Below are 17,538 nucleotides of genomic sequence, written 5' to 3'. Positions count from 1 at the left end.
TCACTTTTAATAAGATGATTTATAGCACACAAACATTTGTGGCTTAGACTACAAATTGTGAAAGTCTTTATTTTTTTCTTAAGTTTCATCTTTAAAGTATATCACATAAATCGAGACAGAGATAATAGTATTAGAGCCTGTTTGGATTGGCTTATAAGTTGCTTATAAAGTCGTTTTGCCTTTTTTTTAGTGTTTGTGGCCAATTTAAAATTTATTTTGTGCTTAAAATAAGCCCAAAAAATTAATTGAGCCGATTTGGCTTAGCTTATCTAAAGCGATTTATAAGCTAAAAACGTTTTTATAAAAAAAAAAAAATAAGTTGGCCTACCCCAACTTTTTTTTTTTTTTTGGCTTATAAGCTGAAAGTTGGCCTACCCCAACTTATTTTTTTTGGCTTATAAGCTGTTTTTAGCTTATAAGATGCTTTTTTTTAAGCCTATCCAAACAGGCTCTTAGTCTCGTAGGTAAGGAAAGGTCAAATCCACGAGTTTGAGAATAAAGAATAGTTTTACGCATAGGAAAAGAGTTCTAACTTCTACATCCGGATAATGTAAAATTTTCAGAACACTATATATAACGTTGGGCTAGCAGATATGTTTAAAGAAACAGGCCTTACATCAAACAAATTGGCTCAGATCGATCCCATTTTGTTCAAAGTAATTATGGTGTACAACTATTAAATAGGCCAATTGGCCGTAAAAGTTGCAGGATTTCAGATTATATCCGTGCAGGAAAATAATTTCGAGAGACATGTCGAATAGATAGATAAAAGTGCAACACCACATGTGCTAAACAATAAGTTTCTAAACACAATGTACACTAACTGCATTTACAGATGCCACATTTGTGCATAAATAATTAGTTGATCTATCCCAGAACTTAAGAATTAGACATGTCTTTTCTGAGACAACTCACATAATCCAAACTTTACACGTAACAAATTTCAAAGTTTTAATAAAAGTGATTGCTTCAGCACGCAGAGTGTCCCATCATAATGTATCCGGAAACGTGGGCTTGAAGTAACCATTAAGAAACCACCACATGTTCACCACTTTAACCGTCATAATCCACGTGCATAGAAGTACCTCATTATCAATCTCTAAGCAAACACTTAACTATTATTACTTCACTAATTATATGCTCCATACTGAAGCAAGCAAATGAAGTAGGCTGGATAAGATGTGAGCTCATACTGTAATACAAGGCCTAATGAAAGAATGGGTTTGATTTACTCCAGTTCAAGCTTAATCATAATATGTTTGAAACCATTGAGATGAAATTAAATAGTGATATAAATGAAAATTCATATAACTGACTCTCTCTTACTTTAAAATTAAGGCGTAGTTATTGGAGATTCATCTTTGACAAATCAGAGAATCAAAATCTACTCACATCACAGGAACAAGGTGACCTCTAATAAAGCTTCATAGTTTGATTGGAGAAACCATGAAGGGTCACAAAAGCCGTGTCTACTGACCAGAGGCGAATCTAGAGTTTGTACTTTATGGGTTCAAATTCAATATTCTACCACTTTCATCAAATTTACTGAGTTCACTAAATATAGCCAGAACCTAGATGGGTTCAGATGAACCATAGCTTGTAAGTTGGATACACCCCTACTACTGACCCACCCCAAGACCCACGGTATGGTCTCAACCTACTTATGTGTAAGTGCAGTTTCAACGTGGTGTTATTATTATGGCTTCTTCAATCCGCTACAATATAAATGACATGGCTTGCTAAAACCAGACTAGCCATCATTTGAGTTGCCAGCTCCTTGCTGCATCATGTTTGGTCCCTTAAGCTCATGAGTATTGCTATGGAAATGGATGAAAACCATGAGACTTGGATTTAATCCTAAGACACTAAAAATGATATTTCCCCCGTGTCTAAATCTTAATGACCGGAGTTATCCCATAAGGTTTACAAATACAAGGCAGAATAGTCTAAGTACGTACATGTACACCCATGCTGACCTAAACACCAGCATTTTATAAAATAAAAAAACAGCAAAAGGAAATAATACCAAAGCACTATACGAGGCATTCTTTTATAATAAAGGAAGCGTCAGATTTTGAGGTATTTAAAGATGTTGACACGATGTTTTGTATACCCCTAGATAATATCCTGGCCTAACCCTGAATGCCAAATGATGAAGATACAATGAAAGGAACTTAAGCAATTTGGAACTTGCTATTTGAGAGAACCACCAAAACCTAGCTCAGCAAAAATTACTATCTGAAAAGGAATGTATATACAGTTTTAGAACAGCTTATGTATTGTTTAAAACTATTTCCACCTTTTTTCATCATGCGCTATAACGAATCAACCCTGCAATGAAGGACCATGACCAGCTATGGCAAGCAGCACACAGTGCAAGCCAACAGAAGTGGGTGGCAAGAGAGCTGTTCCAAGAACTTCCGAGAGTTGTCTATTCATACTAAATAAGTTGCTATAAAAGTTCACAGAAGAAAATTATTTCCTAAATTACGAATAAAGATCTGAAAGCACAAGCCTGCATAATACTGCTGACACAAGTAAGTGCCTCCACTCATCCATCCAATAATTCGGTCCACATTCATCCCAAGCAAGGATTTAGGCTAAGAACTTAGTCACTCAATTCCAATAACCAAATTTCACACATCGTTCTCACAAGAATACATTAAGGAGTTACCGAGTTCAATCATTGGCACCACAATATCTCCTATACATCTGCACCACTGTAGCAGCACGGACACAAACAAGGCAAGGATGTCATCTCTTCCCATGAATGCAGATCCATGATCAAAGTGAACTTAACGTAACCTGTTTATCACTAAGCCTAAACTCCTAACTCCCTGCCATTTCATGCTTTCTGATGATATGCATTTATATTCATACAACTGCTTGTTTGCTGTCCTTCATTTAACCAGAATATGAAGAATAAATAAATAGGCCGCAACAATTTGCTCCGGTAATCTGCCCCTTTATGCTTATCAAACTAATGATTGGTACCTAATCATTTCTCTTAGATGAAGAGACATCCACTTAAATACATCTGATTTTTGCCTAGGCCAAGCTATGCATAGTAAACAATTGTGTACAAGTAGCACAAACGACGATATGCTTGGATGATACAACCACTACATGTTCAACCAAAGATTATATCTAACCTGAACCAAAGCATACTTTCTATTAGGAAGGAAAAACACAATCCAAGTTTAACTAGTCATGCCATAGAAGCTTTACCCAGTTTATTACAACCATTGTTCATTAAGTTACTAGTCCCAAAATTGATCAGAGATAACATATTCTTTAACCAGTAAAACGTCGCCTCAATTCAAATGAAAATGTACTTCATGCAGGAAAGAGTTTCTTTATAGCAAAGGTCTTTAAATTGCTAATAGTGAATGTCCAGGTAACATAATCACACAACTGCAATAATGAGACTCAGTCTATTTAGCCAAAAGCAATTGTTCAGAGGAAGACACAAATGAAGCAAAACTTCCACAGACATTAACTGCTGATATGTAATTCAAAACATATATTACTCTTCACCATCAGCACTCTACAATCCACTAAACTGGTTCGTTGGACTGATCCAAGCTAATACGATTCAACCATACCAGGAGTTTTACGATTCAAAATTGCAACTCTCAAAAACAAGAAAGAACACAACCTTCAACTAAAAGCACTATATTACGTAATATTTTTTAAATCAACTTAATTGCATAAGATGATCTTAGCTATCATGAATCAGAGGAGAGGAAATTTTCACCATCTGCCTTAACAAAATAGATGCACAAAAAAATGTAAAAAGATGGAGAAAATGCCATTCAATGATAGTTATACACATTATCAACAAACAAGACCATGTAGAAAGCGCTAAAGTCTGTTATGACTTTAAGAAAAAAGAGTACTAAAATCTGAGATTAGTGAAGGAAGGTGCAAATAAAGAAAAAAATTATAACTAAAAACATATGCAATACAAGAAAAGCAATAATAAGAACAAATAAGAATTTGCTAGATAGCAGGGATGATCTACTACAATCAAATGAATACATTAAATAAGATTCAGGCAAATCATGTTTCAGAACTAATCAGATTTAATAGCTGCCTTTTTATACTAAATTTCTAGTATCCTCTTTCCATTTACTAACGCATTCACTTATGACGATTACCTAGAAAATATATTGCTTTGTCAACTATATATATTCTTTAATACCTACCTATTCAAGAGGGAGAGCAGTAGAACACACCTTAGTGCCTTGGTGCCTGCATAAAAGCACCACCTAACTTTGGCAAAGTGCACAACCTAAGTTGCAACTTATGTCAGACCTGAAGTGTGCCTTAACGGAGCCACTAATAACACTGCTGCAAAGTATAACTATTTAACTAATTAAACACAAACTAATTGTAATGATCAAGAAAATATCTCACATTGTCGCCAAATTTGAGGGATGAGATGCTTATTGCTACTTCTGGTTGACCATAATCAATATTTGGAGGTTGCTATAGACGGGCAAATTCTGTTGCTGATTCCCTTTTCAAAACTGGTAGCTATTAACAGGAAGATGTAATCATGTATTATTCCATTATGGAACTACCTAGAGACACAAAAGGGAAGATGAGAATGGATCAAATGCAAATGCCAAACTTTAGAGCAAGGCAAGACACAAGAAGACACACTTTCTATTGATGATCATCCCCAACAGTCATGGTGTTCTACTGCTTCTTCTTTTAGAATTTACTCCGTAATAGAAAAGTTTCTTTTCTATCTTTTGTTGTCCAAAAACTTTTCCCGATAAAAGGGATTCATCTTTTAACCAAAATGCCTTGAGAAACACAGACAATCTGGAAGCTAGCATAGACAATGTTACATTTATGTGAAGTAGCTTATGTTAACTACCTTCTATCCCTGAATCATCCCAATAGTAAAGGGTTGGATATGTCCAACACCATACATAATTTTTGAGGAGGTAAGGCTCCATATCCCCCTCCTTCATGTATTCTCCTCTTGGAATCAAATATACAAGGTACAGGTCATTCCAAATCCCCCAACACCATAGGAGGTGAAAGCCTAGGTGGATGGTTTTAATAAAAATAAAATAAAATCCGATAAATGGAGTATTTTAACCAATTTAGACATGAAAAGTTCCACCTTGATGGGGATGGATGGAAAATGTAGTGAGCAAATAGGGCATGTAATGAGACTGAACTTCGCATTTGATTCGACCCTTTCATCCAACAATTCTGTCATCTGAGACTTAGCAAGTCTTTGATCTTATAAGAACTTCAGCCAAACATGGACATCCTAACCAACATGGCTATTCTCAAACCCACAAGTACTTGACAATTGAAGCCTCTTAGGGTCAACCAACTCAAGTTATGGCATAAAAGCAGTATATCCTTGCGACTTCATACAAGAGGTGTTCCAACTCTTAGCCTCGACCTTGTTCATACATGAAAACCAATTAAATAGCAAGAAGAATTAGAGACATGTAGCAAGACACTTGGTGTGCGGGTCCCCATCGCTTGAACAACTCTGCTCACCCATCAAACAGTCGACTCTACTTCAAAGCCCAGACATTCAAGTAACAATCTTACTGCAGGACAGAGGTACTAAAATGGAAGAATAACTTAAAAAGTGAAGAACGCAAGATCATTCCAATTTGTATCGAAGATTATCTTCATAGAGAACCATATGTTCTTGTAGGTTCTCACTTTGTAGTATATTGCTGTAGCTAGAATTCTTCTATCATCAATAAAGTTATTCCACACTATCCAAAATAAGAGACTGAAGAAAGCAAAATCAATTCTTAGCAGCGCATCACATCTCAAGTAATACATAGCTACCATTCGTAATTATAACACTAGCTAATAAATGAAAAAGCTTGTAAAGTGAGATAACTAGGAGTCGCATGATCCTTCACCCTTTTGAATGCAGTTTTCTTGCCAACATAATTGTTAAACCAGTGCAGATGTATGATTGTGAGCACATAGTGTAGCTGCCTATCATCCTACAAATTTGACACGCCTAGCTACCAAGCAAGTATATTTTATAATGAATTGCTACTGATCTTATCAAAAAAACTAAAGTAAGCTAACCAGTAAGCATGAGCAGATCGTAACATAATCTTTAAAATATTACTCCCTCCATCCCGATTTAAGTGTCTTACTTTCCTCTTTGGTTTGCCCCATAAAGAGTGTCTCTTTCTATATTTAGTAAATTTACAATTCAAGCATACTACGTGGCAAGTTTAAAACCACTAGATTCAAGTGATATTTTAGTACATTACATATATCTTTAATTTAGGACCACAAAATTCAAAAGTATCTTTTATTCTTTAAATTTCGTGCCTAGTCAAACTAAGACACTTAAAATTGGGACAGAGGGAGTACTGATAAAGCAAAGAGACACAAACTCCAAAAAAAAAATAAGTTGAAAAGAATATCAATTGTTCCTGCAAGAAAGCATTATAATTGCTGCAGTATGCATCCAAAATTAGCGGTAAAAAGGAACAATTTTTCAAGTCAATAGTTAACATTTATTTTCGGCATCATCCACCAAAGAGGAAATCCTATACCCTTTTCATCTTAACCCCAGAAGCAGAGATATAGAGATGAAGAAAGATCAGTCAGCATCGACAGATTGGACCTGGGAAGAAGAGGATTCGAGTTGGAGTCGTTTAAGAGCTTCTTTGTGGGCCCAAGTTTCAAGGGTGAGATCGGGCTTAGCATTAAGGCCCACACCAAGGATAACTATAGTGAGGAAGCTGGTGACGTAGCAAGGGAGTTCCCAATCTTCCCATTTCCTGGACTGACCAGCTGGTGGTGGAGGCCGGTTGAACAGGTACCCGTTGGGCCGTTCTTGGTGGCCCGGCGTAGTAAACGGGTTCGGGCCGTGTCCTCCTCTTGTTCGGAGCCCCGAACTAAGACGGGCACGGAGCATGCCTGCAAAGGGTTTCGCCGACGTCATCGTTATTATGAAGAAGAACAGAAAGAAGCTGCAATTAATTATGAGTGATAAAAAGGTTTTAAAATTGAATAGAGGTAATCAAGTTTTAATTATCTAGAAGAGGTGATAAAATTTGATCAGTAATTAAGGGTTTTTGGACTTATCAAATAATTTTATTTTTAACACTTTGATCTAAATTTTATTTTTAATATTTTGGCCCTAAATTTTATTTTTAACATTTTAACTCAATTTAATAAAATTCTAATTATCTAAAATTGGTCAGGAAAAAATCCCCCTCGTCCCACCCCTCACCCCCCTTCCCAAAAAAAAAAAAAAAATTAAAAAGGTTTTGATTTTTTATTTTTATTTTTTCACCAGCACCTTCCAAAAAAAAAAATTTAAAGTTTTGAAACTTTTTTTTCACTAGCCCCCCTCCTCCACCCACCCCTCACCCCCGTGACCCAACACCCCACCCTCTCAAAAAAAAATTAATTTTAGTTTTAAAAAAAAATTGATTTTGGTTTTTTGCACCCACCCTCTCGCCCGCCCAAAAAAATAATTTTTCTTGAAAAAAAAATTTGTATTTTTTTTTATTTCTTACTCCACCCACCCCAAAAAAAATTAATTTTATTTTGATTTTTTGCACCACCCATCCCTCCCCCCCCCCCCAAAAAATCATTCCCTTTTTCTTTGTTCTTTTCTTTCTTCTTTTATTTAGAAAAAAGTTACTCAAGAAAAAAAAAACTCACCCGATTTACGTAATTTTCAGATCGGATTTCATTCGTGTAGCACTGAGCTTTACTTCATGGGTTATTTATGCTCATTTGGTTATTAAAACAATGTTGTTTTATTTCAATTATTCATCTAGGTATAACTGTTGATTTTCTAATAATTTACAGTAGCAGTTACAATTGTTGCAACAAGTGCTAAAGATGTTGTATAAGAGCTTCTGAATTTATTGCAACAGCTGTTTTAGTTTTTGCAAAACTTGCAATAATTTTTGCAATTGTTGCAACTTCTATACTAATATGTTGCAACAACTGCTAAAATGTGTATAAATAATTTAGCCTACTTGTTGCAACAACTGTGAAAGCTATTGGACAGCTTCTTGTGAAAGCTATTGGACAGCTTCTACTCTTTTCAACAACTCACTGACTTGTCGCAACAAGTAGACTTCTTGTTGCAACAACTACATTAGTTTTTGGAGATATTTTACAGCTGTTAGATGAAACAGAGACAATCAAAGCTGTCACCAACAACTAAGTGATCAGTTACAACAACTCACCTAAGTGATATGTTGATCTTGTTTCAAATCACAAATGTATGTTTTGTTGTTAATAAACTGCTGAAAAATTTCCAATAAGTAATAAATATGTTGCAACAACTTTGTAACATGTTGGAGTTTTTCCAACAAATAACAAGACTTGTTGCAACAACTAGTTAGTTGTTGAACATATCACAACAAATAGGAGGACTTGTTGAAACAACCATTTATCTGTTGGACTTTATCCAATAAGTGACAGGACTGGTTGCAATTAACAAATCTATTGCAGCAACTAAGTTACTTGTTGGGGTTTGTCCAACAAGTGACACGACTTATTACAACAACTAGGTTGGTTGTTTGAATTTTTCCAACAAGTGGAATGACTTGTTGCAGAAATTAGGTAGTTTGTTGTGTTTTATCCAACAAGTGATATGTCTTGCTCAACAGTTATGTTACTTGCTGCAACAAATACTGCAATTGTTGTAACAGATATTGCAATTGTTGCAACAGATACTGCAATTGTTACAACAACTATGATATGGTTCACCCATATTTAGTGATCAACAAAGAGAATCAATGATATTTAATGATAAACAAAGGAAATTAATTATATGTAGTGATCAATATATATATATATATATATATATATATATATATATACTTAATCAATTTGATGGTATTTTGAGTCATGACATATGATCAACTAAGTCACTATGTAGTAAATCGAGTGATCATTAGAGTGATTTGATGTGAACTACTTAATTCACCCATATTTAGTGATGAACAAAGGAAATCAATGATATTTAGTGATATATATATATATATATATATATATATAGTATTTTGAGTCAGGACAGATGATCAACTAAGTCATTATGCACTAAATCGAGTGATCATTAGAGCGATTTGATGTGAACTATTTGATTCACCCATATTTAGTCATAAACAAAGGAAATCAATGATATTTAGTGATCAATATATATACTTAATAATTTGATGGTGTTTTGGGTAAAAAACAGATGATCAACTAAGTCATTATGCACTAATTCGGGTGATCATTAGAGTGATTTGATGTGAACTACTAGATTCACCCATATTTAGTGATAAACAAAGGAAATCAATAATATTTAGTGATCAATATATATACTTAATCAATTTGATAGTATTTTGAGTCAGGACAAATGATCAACTAAGTCACTATGCACTAAATCAAGTGATAATTAAAGTGACTTGATGTGAACTATTTGATTCACCCATATTTAGTGATAAACAAAGGAAATCAGTATTATTTAGTGATCAATAAAGTGAATATTTTACAACAACTAAGTACATTGTTGCAACAGATGAGCAATCTGTTGTAATAGATAAGTAACTTGTTGCAACATTTGAGTCATCTGTTGCAACATATTAGTAACTTGTTGCAACATTTGAGTTATCTGTTGCAACATATTAGTAACTTGTTGCAAAAGCTTCAACAACTGTTGGATTTGTTGCAACAGCTGAGCCATTTATTGCAATGATTACTCGGTACCGTTGCAACAATTTACTCGGATTGATTGATTTTTACCGACAAGGTTAATCGTCAGAATGCAGCATTACTCATCTTTGTAACCATTTACTCAAAGCAACTCTTTGATTATTTCGAACAGATTGTTTAATCACATTGCAACATCTCAAAGAATGTTTGATTATTAACAACAAATTTGGAATCTGTTGCAACAAATTTGTAACTTGGTTGAAACTATCGAACATAAGAAAGTCATTTGCGGTAACAAGTGAGAATCTGTTGCAACAACTTCCTTGATTATTGCAATGACTTTATGACTTGTTTGAAACTACTGAACATAATTTGAAAAACTTAAATACATATTGAACATATAATATATTGATACTGAAGTTGTTGCAATAGATTTATTATATATATATATATATATATATATATATATATATAAATGACATAATGTTTATCATCCATCATAATCCACCAAGAACATAAAATACAAACTTATAAATATTGTTCGTCAGCCCCCTTTCGGCTCCAAAAGTACAAAATAACAGTTGTGATATGTTCAACAACTAACTAGTTGTTGCAACAAGTCCTTTTACTTGTTGGAATAACTCCAACATGTTACAGAGCTGTTGGAATATATTTATTACTTGTTGGAAATTTTTCAGTAATTTATCAACAACAGAACATACATTTGTGATTTGAACAAGATCAACATATCACTTAGGTGAGTTATTGCAACTGATCACTTAGTTGACAACTTCGATTGTCTCTATTTCATCCAATAGCTGTAAAATATGTCCAAAAACTAATGTAGTTGTTGCAACAAGTAGGCTAAATTATTTATACACATTTTAGCAGTTGTTGCAACAGATTAGTCAACAATTGCAAAAATTGTAGCAAGTGTTGCGAAAAATACAACAGTGGTTGCAATAAATTCAGAAGTTCTTATACAACATCTTTAGCACTTGTTGCAACAACTGTAACTGCTACTGTAAATTATTGAAAAATCAGCAGCTATACCCAGATGAATAATTGAAATAAAACAACATTGTTTTACTTACCAGATGAGCGGAAATAACCCATGAAGTAATGCCCAGTGCTACACGAATGAAATCCTTCCAAAAATTACGTAAATCGGGTGAGTTTGTTTTTTTTTTTCTTGAGCAACATTTTTCTAAATAGAAGAAGTAAGCAACAGAGCAAAAGAGGAGGAGGAGGGGGTGGCGGAGTGGGTGGGTGGAGTAAGAAACAAAAAAAATTCAAAACTTCTTTTCAAGAATTATTTTTTTTTGGGTGGGGGGTGGATGGGGTGCAAAAAATCAAATACAATTTTTTTTTAAATAAAATTAATTCTTTTGGGGTGGGTGGGTGGAGTAAGAAACAAAAAAAAAAAAAAATTAGGGGGGGTGGGGGAAAAAACCAAAAACAAAAACAAAGTTTTGAAAAGTCCAAAAATAAAAACTTTTCAAAACTTTTTTTTTAAACCAAAATTAATTTTTTTTGGGAGGGTGAACGTGGTGGGGTTGTTGGGTCACGGGGGAGGGGGAGGGGGTGAGGGGTGGGAGGAGGAAGGGCGCCCGGTGAAAAAACAAATTTTTTTTAGGGGGGGGGGGGGGGGTGGGGAAAAAATTTGGTGAACAAACTATCAAAACTTAAAAAAAAAAAAAAAATTGGTTAGGTTGGGTTGGGGCGCGGGGGGGGGGGGGGGGGGGAATAGTGAAAAAACAAAATAAAAATATCAAAACTTTTTAAATATTTTTTGTGGGGTGGGGGGAGGGAGGGCTGGTAAAAAATATCAAAAATTTAAAAAAAAAAAAATTGAGGAGAGGGTGGGGGGAGGAGGGTTGGGAGGAGGAGGTGGGGCTGGTGAAAAAACAAATAAAAAAATTAAAACTTTTAAAAAAAAAAATTGGGAGGGGGGGGGGGGCGGCGGGGGAGGGGTGGGAGGAGGAGGGAGTTCTTTGGTGAAAAAGCAAATAAAAAAATCAAAACTTAAAAAAAAATAAAAAAAATTGGAGGGGAGAGGTGGGGTGGGGGAAGGAGGGGTGGGAGGAGGAGAAGGGGGGCTGGTGGGTTTTTTGTGTTTTGTAAAAGTTTAAAAAGTTTTTAAAAAAATACATTTTAGACCCCAATCTCCTTAATCCCAAATTTAATTGAGTTTTGACTTGGGATGATCCCCACATATCACCTTTAGTAATTTCATAACTTGAGAGTCACCATAAGTTAATTCTTCCAAGAAACTGAAGAATCGATAAGGGGTCTATTGTGTACTTGTTTTGTTTCCTAGGGATTACTCGAACAAGAGGGCTGCAACGGCTCATCCATCAACGTGGCTCTTCTTGTCAACACCTTATGATGTTACACGTGGAGGCTCCTTACTAATTACTCGACTTATACAACTATGTTTTGGTACAAATAAGGACCCGTTTGACTATAAAGTTAGTCACTTTTTTTCGGAATAATTTTCCACTTTATTTAAAAGCTAGGTCTTAGTGTGCATTTGTTGCACGTGTCCCTTGTATTAATAAGAACATTTTAAAAAAAAAATAACATAAATATTGTTCAAAAGATGTGTTCGTGTTGTAATATAAAAATTAATAAGAAAATTGCAAACTGTAAAATGATAATTGTGTTGATCATATTTAGAAGTTTGATGATTTGATCCACTTTACTGATTCTTTCTTCCGTTTATTCTAACTAGTATATATACCCTTGCAATGCACGGTTAATAGTTAATAAAAGTAATCACAGTCTAATTAATCGCAAGCTAAAATTAGTTGTAAGGTAAATGTGATAAGAGAAAATATACGTGCTCAAATGGCACTAAGAAATGATGCATTTTTATACGGGATACAATGCCGCACCAAATGTGGCGTGGATATAAGTCACATAGATCCATTAGCATAAGATCGTCACGGAAGATATATAAATGGAAAAGTCGCATATTCGACTCGGTACATCCGTACTCGTCTCGACCCAACCCATCGTGATGGCACCCACACTATCTCCCTGGTGGGCGAACCACCCCCTTAACCAAATTCTCATTCATTTAACCAACTATAAATCAATAACAATTGAGTTAATCTTAAAACTGTCTAGTCATGCCATAATAAAATAAAAGTGCGGAATTCTAAACTATTGCAACTCCAAAGATCCGAAAGTCATCGTACAAGGACTCTAAAATATAAAGCTGTCTAAGAAATAATAGCTGTCTGAAATAGCATAAATGTCTGAAATGAAATAGACATCAAGATAAGAAAGATCTTCAGGCGGCATGGCATAGATAGGAGCTCACCCTCTGATCTGAACAACAAATAGCCTCAAGCTAGATGTGAGGTCTGGAAGAAGTCTCTGGCACATAATCTGCACTCAAATAAAAAGTGCAGCAAGGTAGTATTAGTACAAACACTATGTACCGGTATATATCATAGGCGACTAAGTTTAGTATCATGCATATGTTCATAAAATCAACAGAATAGACAGATAGGCACAACAGCACATAACCAAATGATATCCTCAAACATTCATCAACCAATCATAGAATTAAAAATGAGTCAAATGCAATGAAATGCAACCAATGATAGTATTTCGACCGTACACACATGCCAACAACTGTTTTTGCTCATTAGTCATGACCTGCAGGGGACCCGTGGTGTCCATGTACCACTCGCTCCAGAACTGACCTCGGATCACGAGCCCATAACTAGGCCACATCCTTACCCCTGTCAAATGTGTCTTATATATGTATCTGTATCCGATCACAGGATGAATCTTAACGTGGTTCAAGTCCATAACCTAATATGAAGCATGATTAATCAATAATATTAGTATCAATGAATACAAGCCCTCATGCCATAAGTCATATCAAGATCAGAATAATCAACTCAACAACAGTATGAACATACAAGATATCTCAAATATCAAGAAGAGTATATATTAACCCCTTCCTTCCAATTCACAACAAGTACACCTCATGTTCAATCCATAAAGTAATGGCGACAAGCCCACATAATCAGAAGTCATACCAACCTAAGTAGTATCCAACTAGTCTTCAAGTCCGAAAGCCTAATCATGCTTTCTCCCGCCAATTCTACTACATATATAATCAACTAATCAAAGTCTAACTCAAGTAAACCATAACCTACCTCAGATGCAGAACTAGAACAATGCACGCTACTCCACACGAGCTTTCCCCTTTTGTAATGCTTCGGAACACTCAAAGTCTAGGAATATAACGCTAAGTAAGCAATAGACCTTCTAATCAAATAAGAACAATAATTAAGGAAGAAGACCCAATTATTTCTACCCTTTTCAAATGGGTGAAACTATCATTTAACAACGAATTTATCATACTCTAAATCCCAACAGTCATATTTTTCCAATTTGTGGGTTTCTAATCAAATTATCCCTTTTCAAAACAATTTTTAGGCCAAAGTTTCCATTTGAATGGAACCCTAAGTCTCAATACATAATTCTCATAATAAATAATCAAATTCCCTTCCTAGAAGGTGATCGCCTACACTCCTAGATGATTAAACAACAATAAAATCAACCACCCATCAATTATGCAAGGGTTTAACAATTCTAGGGTTCAAGAATTTTCATTCACCATTAAAGAACCTTGACTAGTCAGGAAACTTAAAGAAGAAAAGGAAATGAACAACATAAAGGTTAGGACTTACCCTCAGAGAAGAACCAATCCAAGCCTTAGGAAAATTGCCTCTTACTTTCTTGGGAACTGTTTTTGGTGTTATGTGGTGAATGACTTCGAAATTTGCAATATAAAAGTGGGTTTCTGCCTCCTGTCGACCGCTGCAGCGGTCATTTCTTCGCTGAAGCGGTCTCGATGTAGCAGAAAATCCCACCGATATAGCGGACCTCATTAAACTCGAAATCCCGCGGCGGCGACTGGCGCCCTGCTGTGGCGGACTCGCTACAACTGTCCCCAGCCCGCTGCAGCGGTCGTATCCTACCACTGACCTCTGGTTTTTCACCAGTTTTTCACCCAACATCCCAACACCAATCCTAGGTCCTACAGACACAACAAACATGTACACACATGTAAAAACACACTACGGACTCACCGTGGCCTCGGAATTCACAACGGAGGTCTAATTTACTCGGTCCAACGCCCCTCCCCGTCCCCCCCCCCCCAACGTGATTAAAACAAGTTTTCAACCAAATGTACAAATACAATCAAATGCCTTTGTTTTAGAATTTACGGATCTTTAAGGTATCACCAGACTCGCTCCTAGTCTTGGAAAGAAATCGGCAGAGGTAAAATGGTCAAAACGTACATAACGACCTAGCGGGTCGTTACAACTTCCATGCTTCTTAATAGTAAAAGTGATACCGATCAGAGCATAAATATCTCTTTGCATAATATCAAACCTGTCATAAAAAATTAAAAAATGAATGAGACAAATAAGCAGTTATAGTGAAGACAATAAGTCGTAAGCAAAACCATTTTAGATTTATCTGATAAAAATAAGTTTGTCATTGCTTCATAATAACATCCTTGTTCAATAATGCATCAAGTTCATTAGATAGGCAAAATATAAAAAGGTATTTCATAAAAAATTTACATGTCTCCATCTTCGGTTATGGCCATTACAGTGTAGACAACCTCACGATATTATGGAAAATTACCCAATAAAGATATAATACATATTCTTAAAAAAAAAAAGGTACAATAACACAACAAACATGTACACACATTTTTCTATGTGCATACTTTGGTATCTTCATGTCATTCCTATCAACTTTAAGCTGCACTTTCCATGGACATTTTCAAAAGTTGTCCTTTATCTTAACAATATAGATATAGTTTTAGACTGTTTTATGGTAGTCATAATCAATTTTTCACTGTTACAATAATTCACCTAGTGGTAAACATCAACTTCATGTGGGGCCAATATAATCCACCACTATTTTGTATAAAACTGAACAATTAGCTAGACTCAACTGTATTGCACTTACACTATGATAAGAAGCTTAAAACATGTTAGTTCACCATCAAGATTGCATATTCATTTTGTAAAAAGACAGATTAATCTTTTGAGTGATTTTGAAGAAGTAAGACTAATACTTCGGTGTAACTAAATGATGATATTGTGCTTGTATTAAAAATCATTCATACAAACAGATTTATGTTGAATTTTTAATACTCATAGAAATCACACCTGTTACTGCACTACATCGACGCATACACACACATTCCAGTTTTAGCATTTCAAGACATAGTGTTAGAGATTAGTATAAAAGTCGAATACTAACCTCTTAGTCTTGTAGAACCGCGTATGTGAGAATGATTTGCTGGTCTCTCCCGATGTGGAAGTTGCCAAAGTCGCACCACACGAACCTTTAAATTCCTTGACAAATAATAGTTCCAGTTACATCAAAATTGTATTTCCAAGTAACTAAAAAAAATATATAAAAAAAAAAATTCTTAACAAGAGTAAGCAAGACCTTCTCCTCTTGCTTATTCTACCCAAAAATTAGCCAAGCTCTCTTGTGCAATATTAGAGGAGATACCCTCCCTTTGTGAATCTCATATTCTCATAAACTTTTTAAATGGTTATGATTTCCTCCAGTCATAACACACACACACACACACACACACTCAAGAGCATCATATCTATTGGTGATAATTATAGTGCTTCTTGGTGTTCCTGGAGACTCTAGTATAAGCTATCAAAGGATGAAATATTACCTTTTCTCTTGCCCTGCCATGCCAATAAGTAAAAAAGAAGAAAAAAGTTAATCTCAAAACACCATGCTGGTATAATAGCATTCAAAATAGCAAATAAGATGCCATCTGTTATCTTTATTAGAATAATTCTAGGCGGATTCCATCAAAATATCAAAAATAATACTTGAAGTGAACTGTTCTCCATTGTCAATGTTGACTGATTTATATTCATAAGAAAGCCCGTGCACCCCAGAAACCAAAACACAAAGTTAGCGATCAAACAGTTCCTTAGTTGAAAAAAATAAAGAGTTTGAACAAACATTCTATCTTGGGTAGCGGGGGATTGACAATGAATAGACCTTTGAGAATTAAGACAAAGTGAACTCTCCAAGAACATGAACTTTGGTAGAAAAATATAATACAATCTTTGAAACCCACATTGAATTAGTTGCTTTCTTTCGACAAAATGTATTGAAATTTAAAATTTTCCCCTGGTTGATAACGGATCTCTTAGCTCTAGCCTAAAAAATAAGAGCGATAGTGCCTACTGCTATTGAGGCAGGGCAGACACTTGTCTTAGACTGAATAGATTCTTGGAGGTTTAGCAGCAGACTTTTTCTTGCCGAGATCAAGGACACCCTTACGAACACTTGGGGCAGGTTTTCCCCTAAAGTGGAGATGAAAAAACTAAGCAAGCATGGATATCAAAGTAAACAAATACTTGGTTAAAGTAAGAATAAAATGATCGGGAACAATGCACATTATTAAAGTCCCTGTGCTTGTGTACATGTCGCTCGTTTAATTTGTTTAGATTTATATTCCAAAGGAAAAGTAATAACCCATTCTCTGCCACTTTACTTAGGCTATGTTATCCTTCTCTAAGACCACATTTATGATGATGAGGAACAACAAAAAGCAATGAAACCTTAACTTTAGAGACTGATTAACATCTGTTTCTGTTAGATAAATTTGATTGGAGGGTTTACTTGAATACAGATAAAAAATTATCATGCAGTTCGAAGAAGCAGTTTTAAGTTCTATTGAATGTTTTTGTCTCCTAGTGATTTCTATAATTGTGTGACGTACTAGCGTAAAAGCGAATTTTAGAGGAATATAATCTAAGAGGAATAAGATTT

At 35.1% G+C, this 17,538-nt stretch overlaps 1 long non-coding RNA gene across 2 annotated transcripts; it reads right to left on the bottom strand.

Annotated features, from left to right (window-relative positions):
- Nucleotides 1-594: 594 nt before the first annotated feature.
- LOC132051468 (uncharacterized) lies at nt 595-7,221 on the bottom strand. Of its 2 annotated transcripts, XR_009413716.1 has the most exons (3): nt 5,141-7,140; nt 4,420-4,539; nt 595-1,097 (listed from the first exon to the last, which is right to left on the bottom strand). It is a non-coding gene; the product is annotated as an uncharacterized LOC132051468 (long non-coding RNA). The 2 variants fall into 2 exon arrangements; XR_009413717.1 differs by lacking the exon at nt 4,420-4,539 and having other exon boundaries at nt 5,141-7,221.
- Nucleotides 7,222-17,538: the final 10,317 nt, after the last annotated feature.

Source organism: Lycium ferocissimum, chromosome 4 (genome assembly GCF_029784015.1).
Source record: "Lycium ferocissimum isolate CSIRO_LF1 chromosome 4, AGI_CSIRO_Lferr_CH_V1, whole genome shotgun sequence".
Classification (NCBI taxonomy): domain Eukaryota; kingdom Viridiplantae; phylum Streptophyta; class Magnoliopsida; order Solanales; family Solanaceae; genus Lycium; species Lycium ferocissimum.
This window is presented reverse-complemented; position numbering and strand designations above follow the sequence as displayed.